Genomic DNA, 15,701 nt, shown 5'->3' with positions numbered 1-15,701 from the left:
GCATGTGAAAAGATATTCAACATCATTTATGATTAGGGAATTGCAAGTTGCAGTAATGAAATACCATTACATACCAATCAAAATGACTAAAATTTTAAAAACTGACATCAATTGCTGACAAGGATGTAGAGAAACAGAAAGTCCCATTCATTGCTGGTGAGAATGCGAAATAGGACAGCCACTTGAGAAGACAGTTGAGCAGTTTCTTACAAAGCTTAACATAGTCTTTGTTACGCGAGTCTGTGTGAAGAGACCACCAAACAGGCTTTGTGTGAGCAATAAAGCTTTTTAATCACCTGGGTGCAGGTGGGCTGAGTCTTGAAAAATGAGTCAGCAAAGGGAGATAGGGGTGGGGCAGTTTTATAGGATTTGGGAAGGTAGTGGAAAATTACAGTTAAAGGTAGTTATCTCTTGTAGACAGGGGTGGGGTCACAAGGTGCAGGGTGGGGAGATCATGAGACTCATTGTCCAGGGAAGGAATATCACAAGGTCAATTGATCAGTTAGGGTGGGGCAGGAACAAATCACCATGGAGGTATGTCATCAGTTAAGGCAGGAACTGACTATTTTCACTTCCTTTGCGGTTCTTCAGTTGCTTCAGGCTGTCTGGATGTATATGTGCAGGTCACAGAGGATATGATGGCTTAGCTTGGGCTCAGAGGCCTGACATTCCTGTCTTCTCATATTAATAAGAAAAACAAAACAAAATAGTGCTGAAGTGTTGGGGCAGCAAAAATTCTTGGGCGTGGTATGGAGAGAGAATGGGTGATGTTTCCCAGGGCTGTTTTGAGTGGGATTAGGGGTGGTGTGGGAGCCTAGAGTGGGAGAGATTAAACTGAAGAAAGATTTTATGGTAAGGGGTGATATCCTAGGGTTGTTAGAAGGAGAATTTGTTGTATAGAATTATTGGTGGTGGCATAGATGCAGTTTTGTATGAACTGAGAAACTAAACGGAAGACACAAGGTCCAAATAAGAGAAGGAGAAAAACAGGTATTAAAGGGCTAAGAATTGGGAGGACCCAAGACATCCAATTAGAGAGTGCCCAAGGGGGTTCAGCATAATTATTTGCTTGTCTGGCAAGTTTTTGGGCTCTATCCTTGAGTTTTTTTAATGTTTTCATATACCAGGCCAGATCGATTTAGGTAAAAACAACACTCTTCATTTAAAAATATACAGTTTTCCTTTTTAAGTTGGAGGCTGAACTTGGTATGGTGTGTTTTTAAAAGACCATTAGTCCATTCTACCTTTCCTGAAGATTAAGGATGGTAATGGGTATGAAGGTTTCATTGAATACCAAGAGCCTGAGAAACTGCTTAGGTGATTTGACTAGTAAAAGCCAGACCATTGTCAGACTGAATAGAAGAAGGGAGGCCAAATCAGGGAATTATATCTGTTAGAAGGGAAGAGATGACTGCAGTAGCCTTTTCGGCTAGTGGGAAAGGCCTTGACCTATCCATTGAAGTTGTTGACTGAAACCAGGAGATACTTAAATTTATGGACATGGGGCATATGAGTAAAGTCAATCTGCCAATCTTGTGTTGGAGTAAATCCATGAGTCTGATGCGTAAGAAAAGGAGGAAGCCTGATAAAGCCTTGGGGGCTGGTGGCATGGCAGACAGAGCACTGAGAGGTGATGGTCTTAAGGATGGATTTCCATGAAGGGAAGGGGATGAGGGGCTGCAGAAGGAGAGCCAGAGGCTTGTATCCCACATGGAAGTGGTCATGAAAGGAAGAAAGAATGGACTGAGCCTGTGAGACAGGAAGAATGAATTTTCCATGATCTAAGAACCACTTGTCCTGAGTTGAAAAAGACTGGTAGAGCAGGTTTTCAGAAGAAGAGTAGGTAGGAGTGATAGAGGAGAAAGAAAAATACTGGCCCTCTGGAGTGGGGGCTGAAATATTAGTGGGTGTGGAGGCATTGGCTATTTTTTTTTTTTTTTCTGTCCTGTTGGCATAGGCATTTCCCTTTGCAATAAGATCAGTAGGTTTCTGGTGTTCTTTATAATGAATGACTCCAGCCTTGGCCAGCAGAAGAGCAGCCTTAAGGAGGGCCTTTATTAGGGAGGCATTGATAATGGAAGAGCCTTGTGTGGTGAGAAAACCTCTTTTAGCCCAAATGGCAGCATGTTTATGGAGGATGTGGAAAGTATGTTTGGAGTCAGTGTAAATGTTAATGTGCATTTCTTTAGCAAGAGAGAGCACATGAGTTAAAGCAATCAGTTCCGCTTGTTGGGAAGTGGTGGAGGGAGGAAGTGCAGCAGCTTCAATAATAGAGGTATGGGACATGATAGCATATCCAGCTTTAGCTGGTGAAAATTGATGGGGTTTAGAAGAATTGCCATAGATTAACCAAGTGTGGTCTGTGTTTGGAATGGAATAGAATTTGTCTTTGGAATTGAAAAGAATAGAAATATGAGGAAAGGGGGAAGATGCTATGTGTATTAAAGAAATACAGTCATGTGATTCAGGACTTGTGTTGGGTGCTAACTGAGAAGCTGGGTTGAAATCAGGCCCATTGGTAATAGTTACTGTTGGAGTTTTAACAAAGAGTGCATAGAGCTGGAGGAGTGGAGGGGCACACAATAAATGTGAAAGGTGTGAGGAGGATATTAATGCTTGAAGGTTGTGAGAACTGTAGAGGATAAGTGGAACATGGCTTGTGATTTTGAGGGCCTCTAGAAGTATTAAAGCGGCAGCTGCTGCCCTACACAGACATGAGGGCCAGCCTAGAACTGTGAGGTCAAGTTGTTTTGATAGAAAGGCAACAGGTTGTGGGCCTGGTTCCTGTGTGAGGACTCCAGCAGCACAGCCTTGTATTTCAGCTGTGTGTAAGGAAAAAGGATGGGATGAGTCAGGGAGTGCTAGTGCGGGAGCTGTCTCCACGGCCTTTTCGAGAGAGTGAAAGGAAGAATGGGGAAAAGACTTAGGGTCTATGGGATCAGTTAAGTTACCCTTTGTGAGCTTGTAAGGTGATTTGGTTAGGATAGCAAACCCTGGTATCCAGAATCAGAAATATTTAACAATGCCTAAGAAAGAAAGGAGTTGTTGTTTGGTGGTGGGGATTGGGGTCTGGGAGATTAACTGAACATGGTCTGCAGGAAGGGCATGTGTATGTTGTTGGAGGATTATACCAAGATAGGTAATGTTAGGGGATGAAATTTGTGCCTTGGAGGGGGATACTTGGTACCCCTTTGAGTAGAGATGTTGAAGAAGCAGGATAGTGTCCTGCTGGGAAGATTGGTAAGAGGGGCTGCAAAGAAGAAGATTATCAAAATATTGAATAAGGTGAGAAGAAGAGGGGTGGGAAGGAAGTAAATAATGAGAAAGGGCTTGGCTGAAGTAATGAAGGCTGTCCCTGAAGCCTTGCAATAGTATAGCCCAGATAAGCTGCTGGGACTGATGGGTGTCAGGATCAGTCCAGGTAAAAGCAAAGAGAGGCTGGGATGAGGGGTGCAGGGGAATAGTGAAAAAAGTATCTTTAAAATCAAGAACAGAATAGTGAGTTGTGGAGGAAGGTATTGAGGACAAAAGAGTGTACAGGTTGGGCACCACAGGGTGGATAGGCAAAACAATTTGGTTGATAAGCCACAGATCCTGAAGTAACCTGTAAGACTTGTCCGGTTTTTGGACAGGTAAAATGGGGGAATTGTAAGGAGAGTTTATAGGCTTTAAAAACCCATGCTGTAGCAGGCGAGTGATAATAGGCTTTAGTTCCCTTAAAGCCTGTTGTGGGATGGGGTACTGGCGTTGAGCGGGGTAAGGGTGATTAGGTTTTAATGGGATAGTAATGGGCGTGTGATCGGTTGCCATGGAGGGAATAGAGGTGTCCCATACTTGTGGGTTAAGGTGGGGGATACAAGAGGAAGACACGAAGGAGGCTTTGGGTTGGGGAGAAGGGCGGCAATGAGATGTGGCTGTAGTCCAGGAATAGTCAGGGTAGAGGATAATTTTGTTAAAATGTCTCAACCTAATAAAGGAACTAGGCAGGTGGGGATAAATTAAAAGGAGTGCATAAAAGAATTTTGTCCAAGTTGGCACGAAAGTTGGGGAGTTTTAACAGGTTTAGAAGCTTGGCCATCAATATCCACAACAGTTATGGAGGCAAGGGAAACAGGCCCTTGAAAAGAAGGTAATGTGGAGTGGGTAGCCTCCGTATTGATTAAGAAGCGGACGGACTTACCCTCCAATCTAAGATTTACCCAAAGCATCTGTGATGGTCCAGGAGGCTTCCGAGGCGATTGCGCAGTATCAGTCTTCAGCCACTAAGCCGAAAAGATCTGGGAAGGAGTCAGTCAGAGACCCTTGGGCCAGAGTTCCAGGGGCTCTGGGAGTGGCTGCTGGGCGAGTTGGACAGTCCGATTTCTAGTGGGGGCCTGCACAGATGGGACATGGCTTGGGGGGAATCATGGGCTGTGGGCATTCCTTGGCCCAGTGGCCAGATTTCCAGTACTTGAAGCAAGATCCTGTGGGAGGAGGTCCTGGAGGAACACCTGGCCGCTGCGGTTTAGACTTTTTGAAGTTCTTGTGTGCTGAAGAGTGGTTGGGGTTTGTCTCACAGTGGAGGCAAGTAATTGCAACTCAGAAATACGTTGCTGCTTGACTGCCTCTTCTCTATTATTGTATACCTTGAAGGTGAGTTTAATTCAGTCCTGTTGTGGGGTATGAGGGCTGGAATCTAACTTTTGGAGTTTTTTCTAATGTTGGGAGCAGATTGGGTAGTAAAATGCACATTGAGAAATAAGATGGCCTTCTGGCCCCTCTGGGTCTAGGGTGGTAAAGCGTCTAAGGGTTGTTGCCAAATGGGCCATGGAGTGGGCTGGGTTTTTGTATTTGATGAAAAAGAGCCTAAATGCTAACTGATTTGGGAGAGGTCGGCTTAAAAAAAAAAAAAAAAAGCATTAACCTTGACTATGCCTTCAGCTCCAGCCACCTCTCTAAGAAGAAATTGTTGGGCAGGTCGGGGAGGGCTAGTCACAGAACGAAACTGTAAGCTGGACCAGGTGTGAGGAGGGAAGGTGACAGAAGGATTATAGGGTGGGGGAGTGGAGACTGAGGAAGAATTGGGACCTGGCTTGGCCTGGCTTGGGGAGGAGTGGAGAAGTTAGATGGGTCCACAGAAAAGGAGGATTCAAAGGACTCAGAGCTTGGGGTGGAGACTGAAGGAACAGACAGGAGAGAAAGAAGAAAGATTTGGGACGAGTGGCATTGGGAGCAGAGACTAGGGAGGGACAGATGTGTAAAGAATGCCTGGACGTCAGGCACCTCAGACCATTTGCCCATTTTTCGACAAAAATTATCTAGATCTTATAGGATGGAGAAATCAAAGTGCCATTTTCTGGCCATTTAGAACCATTGTCGAGGTTGTATTGGGGCCAAGCGGTGTTGCAGAATAAAATAAGACACTTAGGTTTTAGGTCAGGCGAGAGTTGAAGAGTTAAGTTTTTTAGAACACAGGCTAAAGGAGAAGAAAGAGGAAAGGAGAGTGGAAGGTTGCCCATAGTAAAAAGGTAAGTTTAGAAAAAAGAGAGGGTAGAGACACGGAGAGAGGGCAGGTGGTACTTGCTACCAAGGTGAAGGGTCAAGGCAGGCATCCCCGCAGTGATCAGACACCTCTAGAATGTAGGTGAATAATCAGGCAGGCGTCCCTGCAGTGGTTAGACACCAAGGGAAGACTGTGTACCCGAGTCCATGACCGGCACCAGAGTTTTGAGTTCATGGATAAAATGCGTCTCCTCTGTCTCTACCAGAAAGGGAAAGGAACCGAAATTAAGGAAGGGAGAGATTGAAGAGTGGAGGGATAGCGAGAGAGGCTGGAGAAGAGAATAAAAAGAGGTCACTTACCCGATTGAAAGTTGGTGAGATGGGCCGGGCGCGGTGGCTCAAGCCTGTAATCCCAGCACTTTGGGAGGCCGAGACGGGCAGATCACGAGGTCAGGAGATCGAGACCATCCTGGCTAACACGGTGAAACCCCGTCTCTACTAAAAATACAAAAAAAAGCTAGCCGGGCGAGGTGGCGGGCGCCTGTAGTCCCAGCTACTCAGGAAGCTGAGGCAGGAGAATGGCGTAAACCCGGGAGGCGGAGCTTGCAGTGAGCTGAGATCCGGCCACTGCACTCCAGCCTGGGAGACAGAGCCAGACTCCGTCTCAAAAAAAAAAAAAAAAAAAGAAAGTTGGTGAGATGTTCCTTGGGCTGGTCTGAGGTTGTAGGTGCATCTCCTCAAGGAGAGAGGGCAAGGACAGGGGACCAGTCTCCCGAAGGAGTCCCCCTGTCCCGGGTCTTTGGCACCGAATGTTACATGAGTCTGTGTGAAGAGACCACCAAACAGGCTTTGTGTGAGCAATAAAGCTTTTTAATCACCCGGGGGCAGGCAGGCTGAGTCTGAAAAAGAAGTCAGCAAAGGGAGAATAGGTGTGGAGCAGTTTTATAGGCTTTGGGTAGGTAGTGGAAAAGTACACTTAAAGGTGGTTAGCTCTTTCAGGGAGGAGTGGAGGTCACAAGGTGCAGGGTGGGGAGATCATGAGACTCATTGTCCTGGGAAGGAATGTCACAAGGTCGATTGATCAGTTAGGGTGGGGCAGGAACAAATCACAATGGAGAAATGTCATCTGTTAAGGCAGAAGGGGCTATTTTCACTTCTTTTGTGGTTCTTCAGTTGCTTCAGGCCATCTGAATGTATACCTGCAGGTCACAGGGGATATGATGGCTTAGCTTAGGCTCAAGAGGCCTGACAGTCTTAACATACTATCTAGTAATCAAATATTTTTACTGATGTGAAAACTAGGTTATTGACTTGAAAACTTATATCCATATAAAAACTTGTATGTGAATGTTTATAGCAGTTTTATTCATAATTGCTAAAATTATGGATAGAAGCAACCAAGATGCCCTTCAATATATAAATGGACGAACTGTGGCATATCAACACGATGGAATATTATTCAACAATAAAAGAAAATGAACTATCAAGCCACAAAAAGATATGGATGAATCTTAAGTACATATTGCTAAGTGAAAGAAGCCAGTATGATAAGGCTACACATTATATGATTCAAATTCAATGACGTTCTGAAAAAGGCAAAACTATAGAGATAATAGAAAGATTAGTGGTTTCCAGGGGCTTAGGGAAAGGGGGAGAGGGTTGAATAAGTGAAGCACAGGGGATTATTTACAACAGTGAAGCTATTCTATACTGTAATGATGGTTACATACTTTTATGCATTTGTCAAAACCTATAGAACTTTGGAACACAAAGAGTGAACTTTAATGGATGTGAAACTTTAACAAATCATTTAGGGGATTGGAGGTTTCCAGGATGAAATGCAAAATTATGACAAAATAAGCTAACTGTATTACAAATGTATTAAAACAACCTCACTGAGGAGTGTGAAGGAAAAATGGTGGTGACCTAAACAACTTTAGAAATGAACGGAGACTGTGAGAGTAAAGGCTATAAAGAAGCCTATAACATAAGCATGCTACTCTAGCTGATAAAGTTGTTTCTGTGGAAGTACAGGTTAGCAATTCTGACTCTGCTAAACATGCATACTAGAATTGAGCAATTAAGTAAATGGATGGATAATGGTGAGAGCCAAGTTTCTCACTGTTGGTGTGGGAGGTTACAGATAAGCAAAAGGAGGAGGCTGGAATCATCTATGAGGTAATAGATAATAGTTGGAGACATCATATCAACTCCTATTAGCTTATTATAGATATTGATGGTTACATATAGAAATATTTACAGATATGTGTATTTATATCGATATGGGTTAGTATATGCACACGTATTTCCTTTCTCTGTCAGCTGAGAAGGTCTAGAGTTAATGACACCCCAGTAGCAATGAGTATACCTAGCACCAAGCTCTTGGTTTCTAATATTATTCTCCAACTAAATGAACCACAGCTTGGATAACTGGCTGATTCTAGGATGACAGAAGAAAATATAGAAGGTGTGCATGGAGCATCTTGTATGCCAAAAAGTAAGGAAGTTCCAGGAAAAAAAAAAAGCCCTCACACACATGCACACACACAAAACAAAGGGGATATGTCAAAGGGTCATAGAGCCAACTAAAAGAACTACCAGTAGCCAAAGTTGGAACTTTTGAGCAACAAAATAAATACAATACTTTAGTATTGAGCTGATACCCAAAACGTGAAATAATATATATAATCCATGCTGATGTGGGTACATTATTGAATAAATAAATAAATGAAGAATAGGCAAATTTCCTGTGCTAAATCCTTCTAATTTATGTGGATATTCCGCTCTCAAGGAAGTAGAACATAAGTCCCCCATTCCTTAAGTGTGGGTTAAACATATTCGCTTTATTCCAAAGAGTACAATATGGAAAGGGGGAAAAAAGAGTAACTTTATACTAAAGAAACCTGACATACATTACTTTAGCCAAGTGATCAAGGTTAACATCAATGTCATGTTGACAGTATGTGCCCTTGATCAGATGTGATGAGAATGACACTTTACGTCTGTGGTATTCTTCCCAAAAGCACATAATCCCAGTTTAATAATGAGAAAAACATCAGCCAAACCCCAACTGAGGGACATTCTATAAAATATCTGACCAGTACTCCTCAAAAAATGTCAAGGTCATCAGAAACAAGGAAAATCTGAGAACTGTTACAGTTAAGAAGAACCTAAAACATCATGATAACCAAATGTACTGGGGTTTTCCAGATGAAATCTTGGGAAAGGAAAAAGGATATTAGGGAAAATCTAAGGACATATGAATAAATTATAGACTTAATTAATGATAATGTATCAGTATTGGCTCATTAATTGCAGGAAATGTACCATGCTCATATAAGGTGTTATTAGTAGGGGAAATTGGATGTGGCATATATGGAAACTTCCTTATTACCTTTTCAATTTTTCTGTAAACTTAAAACTGTTCTAAAATAAAGCATTTATTTTTTTAAAAATTACAATGCCTAGGTATCACCCCTGAGATACTGATTTAATTGATCTGAGGTGTGGCCTGACCCTTGGGACTTTTAAACACCTCCCAGGTGTTTCTAATTTGTCTCTGGCAAACCACTACTCTTCCTTCTGCTCTTTTGTTTAATTATAATAAATGCTCTGACCTTATCCCTGATAAAAATAGCAGTGTGCCTTAATGATTTTGGTTATTTGAATGCAGCAGTTCTTTAAATGTACAGCCAGTGATATGGAACTTAGTGATATTTCCCATTAAATAGAAAATCTTGTCCAGGAAGCTTAAAATGCCATAAAGAATTTAGGTAAAGAGACAGTGAAGGGCAGATTATGCTAAATGTATTGTCGGTTTAAATCTGTACGTGGTGGGAATGCCTTTATTTTCTCCCTGCCATGCTATTCCATATGTACTTGGAGATGAGACGTCTCCTAAATTTTAGGTGCAGAGGGTTTAGCTTTAATTAGGTAGTAGATTTATTCTTCAGGGTTTGATTGTGACAAATGAGATAAAAGCATTACCTGCTGGCAAATGAAGCTTAAAGGTTCAGGAACCACAAACTGAACTGAGCTGTCTATTTTTCTCCTGCAGGGAAGCTGGGCAGCCTGGGCTCTTGGAGATTGTATCTGGTGCTGAAGAGGACTGGCTCCCACAGTCAGTGAGGAAGGAATTTTACTGACCCAGCACCCAGATGAACTTCGGTGAGGAGAGGAGGTGAGGAGGTCAAGGAGCCTTGCTTTTTCTTTTTTTTTTTCATTTATTTTATTTTTTAATTTTTTTTCACCACACCCGGTTTTTATTATTATATTATTTTGTTGAGACACAGTCTTACTCTGTCACCCAGGCTGGAGTGCAGTGGCACGATCTCAGCTCACTGCAATCTCTGCCTCCCAGGTTCAAGCAATTCTCATGCCTCAATCTCCCGAGTAGCTAGGATTACAGGCACCTGTCACAAAGCCCAGCTAATTTATGTATTTTTTTTTAGTAGAGACGGGGTTTCATCACCCTGGCCAGGCTGGTCTCAAACTCCTGATCTCAGATGATCCACCTGCTTCAGGCTCCCAAAGTGCTGGGATTACAGGAGTGAGCCGCCACACCTGACCCTGGCTAATTACTTTCAATTTTTGTAGAGATGGGGTCTTACTATGTTGTCCAGGCTGGTCTTGAACTCCTGGCCTCAAATGATTCTCCTGCCTCGGCCTCCAAAAGTTCTGGGATTACAGGCATGAGCCACCTCACCCGGCCTCTCTCTGAGTAACCTCAGTCACTGGTTTCACGCTCACAGTATTAGTGTACCCAGTCATTGATGCCAGGCATAGCGTCCACACTCATCACTGCAGTCCTGGCATACAGCAAGGGCTCAACACAGAACGAACACAGTGGAGCTGGGAGAATACCTGAGGTCTGAGAGGAACCTAAGAACCTCTATCACATGACAGTTGGGTAAAGTGAGGCCCGGAGAGAGAGGTTTCAATGGCTCACCCAGCCCACGTGGGCCTGGATCCAGGGCATGAAGCTGTGCACGTGCTCCACGCTGAGTCCGGCCAGGGTGCCCCCCAGCCCGGCCATGCGCCGGCTTAGCTCCATGGCCAGGGCCAGGAGGGCCAGGGGTTCCGGGGAAGGAGGCGGGGGCCCGGGGCATGCTCGGCTTGGGCAAGAGTTATCCTCCCGGCTACAGAACAGCGGGCGAGAGTTGTCCTCCCCGCTACAGAACAGCTCCACCAGGCGGGCGAAAGAGCCGGAGGACAGGCGGACCAGCTTGCTGCGCAGGGCGGGGTCCGAGGCCAGCTTCTGGTTAATGACTTCTGCCTCCTCCTCCAGCAGGGCCACCAGCCTCCGCGGTATGGCTTCCTTCTCTGTGGGTGGGGAACCCGGTAATTCTGGACTAGGCGGAGATTTCAGTTGCTCTTGGACCAGCTGTTCCAGCCGCTGAGCCACCAAGGCATAGAAGTCTGGAGTAGCTGGGCCAGGCTCTGAACCATAGCAGGGGCGGATGGGCAGAGAGCAAGGCCGAGGGGACTCAGAGGGTGCTGCTCCTCGCCCCAGGGAGCAGGGAAGACATCTTCGAAGGCGGCGCAGGAAGTCAGTTGGCTCTTCTTGGGCAGGGCTAAGTGGACTTGGAACAGGAGACCCAGCAGCCTCACCACGCCTAAGGAAGGCAGCCAGGACCCTCAGCGTGTCTTCCCGGAGCCGGAGCCCCAGCTCTTCAAAGCCTGCTCCGGGGCCTCACCGCCGCCTCCTCCACTAAACCTGCCGCCTCCTCCACTCATACAAACTTTATTAGTTCAACTTTCCCGCGCCTGCGGACTGGGCCGGGTCGGTAACCGGCCCAAGGAAGAAAGGGAGCCTTGCTTTTTCACTTGCAATTATGGCACTTCCTTTGGAAATGGTAAGACTATATTTTTAGACTTACATTTCTAGCTTAAATTCCTAACAGGCCAGGAAGATGGCTTCATGCACGTTAAGACATGCAAAAGATTTATTTTTCCTCTGGTATTTCTTCCTCAAATAGTCATTGGTAGGAATTCTTGCTTTTTGTTAACACCTGTAAGAATATTAACAGACCAGAAAACATGTGTTCATTGGCTCTTACACTATGTTAGGCACTGAAGTAGATAATTTAAAGGTTAAAAATATGTAACAGTGGCTTTTTATTCATTCATCCAAGCAATATTTACTTGAATGCATATCATGTACCAGGCATCTGCTAGGGACTGGATATTTAAAAAATAATAATAAAACAAAGTAACAGCAAAAAAAAAAACTAAGCTAGATTGGGTCTCCTTTCTTAAGTTGTCTCCAGTCTAAAACCTTACTGTCTAAGTCAACAGTTCTCAATCCAGGGTGATTTTGCCCCCCAGAGGACATTTGACAGCGTCTGGGGAAATACTCAGTTACCACTACTAGGAGGAATGGGGGATGCTATGGAATCTAATGGGTAGAAGCCAGCAATGCTGCTCGACATCTGATAAAATACAATTCAGCCCCCAACAACAAAGAAATTATCAGACCCAAATGTCGGTAGTGTCGAGGTTGAGAAATCTGGCAAATGCACTGGGCTCTTCCTTAAACAGACAGCACTTTCTCCATGTGTAAATTAAACAAAGCAGCTTTAAAGCCACCTCCTGCCCTCCCTCTATTAGGTGAGTTTGGAATATTGAAGGGTCCCTCCCTAGCTGAGGGGAGAATAAATGTTATCCCCACTCCCCACCATCACTTAGGTGGAGTGGCACTGTTCAGCAGAAGGTCAGCAATTCTGTCGTCAGCCCAGACTAGAGACATGTCCTATTAAATAAGTCTGCCCTAGAGAGAGGATGTGAGACTCTTCCTCTCTATTGGAAGCAGCCAAGCTTCTATAGTCAAGGCCTTTCAAACAATATTACTAAAAGACAATGATACTCATAATTTAAGCATAGTATTTGCACCTAAATTGAAACTACCATAAAAAATTCTATTGTTTTACTTCTATGTAAGTACTAACTCCAAAGTCTGAAAGAAAAAGTAACCTTACAGTTGTACTGTTCAATGTAGCTACTAGCCACATGCTGCTGTTTAAATTAGTTGACATTAAATAAAATGTAAAATTTCTTCAGTTGCACTAGTCACATTTTAAGTGTTCACTAGCCATGTGACTACTGGCTACTGAATTGGACAGTATGGGTATAGGACATTTCTATCATCACCGGAAGTTCTATTGGACAGCATTGTCTTATAAGGCTCCACTTCAAAGGATTCTTATCAATATGCACAGTTATTTCTTTAAAAAAAAAAGGCTTGTTTCCTAGCAACTGAGACACTGGGGCAATGCTTTGCATTATCTTATTATCATGGTCTGTTAGAAAGGCACAGACATGTTCTGCTGGGGGGACCACCTGTCTTCTGACATGGAATTTTTGTGAAGGGTTTATGTAATAGACATGGGACAATGTGTCAGATGATTGAAACTATGATTTTCCAGAAGATGTAACAATGTAAAATTCAAATAGGTAACTCCTATAAGGCATTTCTGATCTAAGTCAAGTGTGTATTGTTAAATATTAATTCCATTAAAGTATGTCAGCAGGGAATTAAGATATGTGACCCAAATATATTTCTTTTTAGTAGCTGAGTGTAATAGAGAAGTAGTGCTCAGTGGATTTCAACTGAAGAAGAGGTGGGATGAAGGGAAGAGAGGAGGTTCAGAATATTTGGAAAAGATTCTCCATGTTATTTTAATGTACCCAATCCAGGTAAGTATAGTATAGAGATATGGAAAGGATAATTGATTTACCTTTCACTGCTGTATGATTGTGGGGAGGGAGAAAGGCTGTGACTTTTAAAAGTCCCTCCCTTTAGAAATTTTGATTAAGTACAACTTTGAGTGGGGCTCAGATATTCACTCCATTCTCTGTTGCTGTCTTTCCTTTCAATGACCTACCTGTCTATCCCTCCCCACCTGGTTATTTAGGATGATCAACTGGCTTTAGAACAATGACCTTAGGCAATTGTTCCTAGTATCAAGAGTCTCTAGCAAACTTTTGCAAGCTGCATATCACAATCTATTCTTGGCTGCATTTTCTTGATCAGTGCCTGAAGTGATGATATGTGTGCTTACTGATCAAAGCAAGTGTCTCATGCACAGAGGATGCATTACCCAGAGAGGACACTCAACTGAAGAAATTCAGGAATCCATTTACTACTTTTGCTCAGGCTGAAAGGCACCCCACTTCCACAGAAAGGTTGGCTATGAGTGTGTGAGCAGGGCTAAAAATGTTCCCCTAAAGGACCTATTCAAGCTATTGGATAACTCTTCATGTAGAGAACCCAGAGTTTGGTAATAGAGCTTTGTCCATTTTGTTAATGTTAGAAAGCCATTACTAGCCATAGGGAAACCTATCCGTCCCCAGAATGACACCTTGCTCTGCTCATAGGTACAAAACTTCAACACTCTTCCGCCTTACCCCTATTTAAGTCTCAAACTTTCACATCATGTTTTCAAGATATGTTAGCCCTGAATGGGTTTATGTTTTTCACTTTCATTTTCTTAAGTTGATTTGGAATAGCCTTGCTCCATCCTTTTGTTTTCCTCATTCCTGGTTTCACATTTTCTCCTGGTAGAAATCTATTTTTCCCCCATAATATGTAAAATGTTGATCACTTGGAGTTTTTAAAGAATAAGGTGGAACTCACATCATTGTGTAACCATCCAGAATGTACATTCTTTTTGGTAGCATGATGTACAACATATGACATTAGAACAAAATATCCCATCACCCCCAGAAAATGTCCAACCTTAGCTTCCTCCTCTTTTTAAGGACCTAAGAGCCTGGTGGTTGATGACGGAAGAGATGAAACTGTGAAGAGACTGAAGAAGCTAGTTCATCAATAGTTAAGAATCCATTTCTAAAAGATCTTAGTGAATATTTCTTCTTCGAGTCTACCTATGCCTGGGATGTCAAGAGGTATGAATTTCTCGAAGGTTCAGGGAGCCATTAAGGTTTGTCTTCTCAAGGTATCCAGCTAGAGGGGGACGTGGATCTTAAAACCATGTAGAATTTAGGCCTAACAGATGCACTAATACCTTGAAAATAAGGCAGGAAAGAATGAAGAAAGAACCCTAGAGTGGCCTACTGAAGACTACATCATCCATGAGTAAATATTGAATGTCTGTTATGGGCCAGGTCCTGTGTGGTACAATGTGTTGGTGTAACATGAGAAAAAATATGTATCTGGTCTTTGTCCCAGTTTCTGGTACAGAGCTCCTAAAACCTTTGTAAATTCCTGAGTGATAGAGTGTCTTTTGCATGCTAATGAGGTGACTAAAGAGGGCAGTGCTTAGATAGCTTCAGGATAAGGGTTGGTCGCCAGAGGAGCCAACCACCTGATTATAGGGTTAGAATTGTCAGCTCTGCCCTGCCTTCCTCCCCACCTCCAGAGAGGGGAGAGGGCTGGAGACTGAGTTCAATCAGCAGTAGGAAATGCTTTAGTAAATCCTGTCTATGTGGTAACGATGCTTTCATAAAAACTCTGAATCAATAAGGCTAAGGGAGCCTCCTGGTTGGTGACTACAATGACATATTGGGAGGGTGTATTACCCAGAGACGGCATGGAAGAGCTGTGTCCCCTCCCTGCCCCATACCTTGTCCTGTGCATCACTTCCATTTGGATGTTCCTGAATTGTATCCTTTATAATAAAAGTATAATTGAAAGTAGATAGCTTTTCTGAGTCTGCCAGTCATTCTAGCAAACTATTGAACCTGGGGAGTTGTTGTGGAAACCCCCAAATTTGTGGTAGACTGGGCAGAAGTGCAGGTAGCCTGGAGACATCATGTACAGCTAGCATCTAAAGTGAGGGCTTCTTATGGAACCGAAGCCTTACTGTGTGGGGTCTAGGCTAACTCTGGGTAGCTAGTGTCTGAATCAAGTTGAATTGTTGCCACCCAGTTGGCTTCAGAGTGAGGCAGGAAAATAGGGTCTGGAGGCAGGGGACATAAGGCCCATTCACACTTCAGCTATGACAGGAAATATCCTCTCCATAGGATGTACACTGAGTAAATGACTTTGTAATTTTACTTCATCCTCTCCATTTATGTAGGGCATACACCAAGTAACCAATGGAATTGTCTAGAGGGTATTTAAACTCCTAAAAATGCTGTAACAGGGCCTTTGAGCCCCTATGCTCAGGCCCGCTCCTACACTGTGGAATGTACTTTCATTTTCAATAAATCCCTTCATTCCTTCCTTGTTTTGTGCGTTTTGTCCAATTCTTTGTTCA

General features: G+C 43.5%; 1 pseudogene; it reads right to left on the bottom strand.

Moving 5' to 3' along the window:
• Positions 1-10,417: 10,417 nt before the first annotated feature.
• LOC117099231 lies at positions 10,418-12,229 on the bottom strand (annotated as a pseudogene).
• Positions 12,230-15,701: the final 3,472 nt, after the last annotated feature.

Source organism: Trachypithecus francoisi, unplaced genomic scaffold, assembly GCF_009764315.1.
Source record: "Trachypithecus francoisi isolate TF-2019V2 unplaced genomic scaffold, Tfra_2.0 Lachesis_group16, whole genome shotgun sequence".
NCBI classification, from domain to species: Eukaryota; Metazoa; Chordata; class Mammalia; order Primates; family Cercopithecidae; genus Trachypithecus; species Trachypithecus francoisi.
This window is presented reverse-complemented; position numbering and strand designations above follow the sequence as displayed.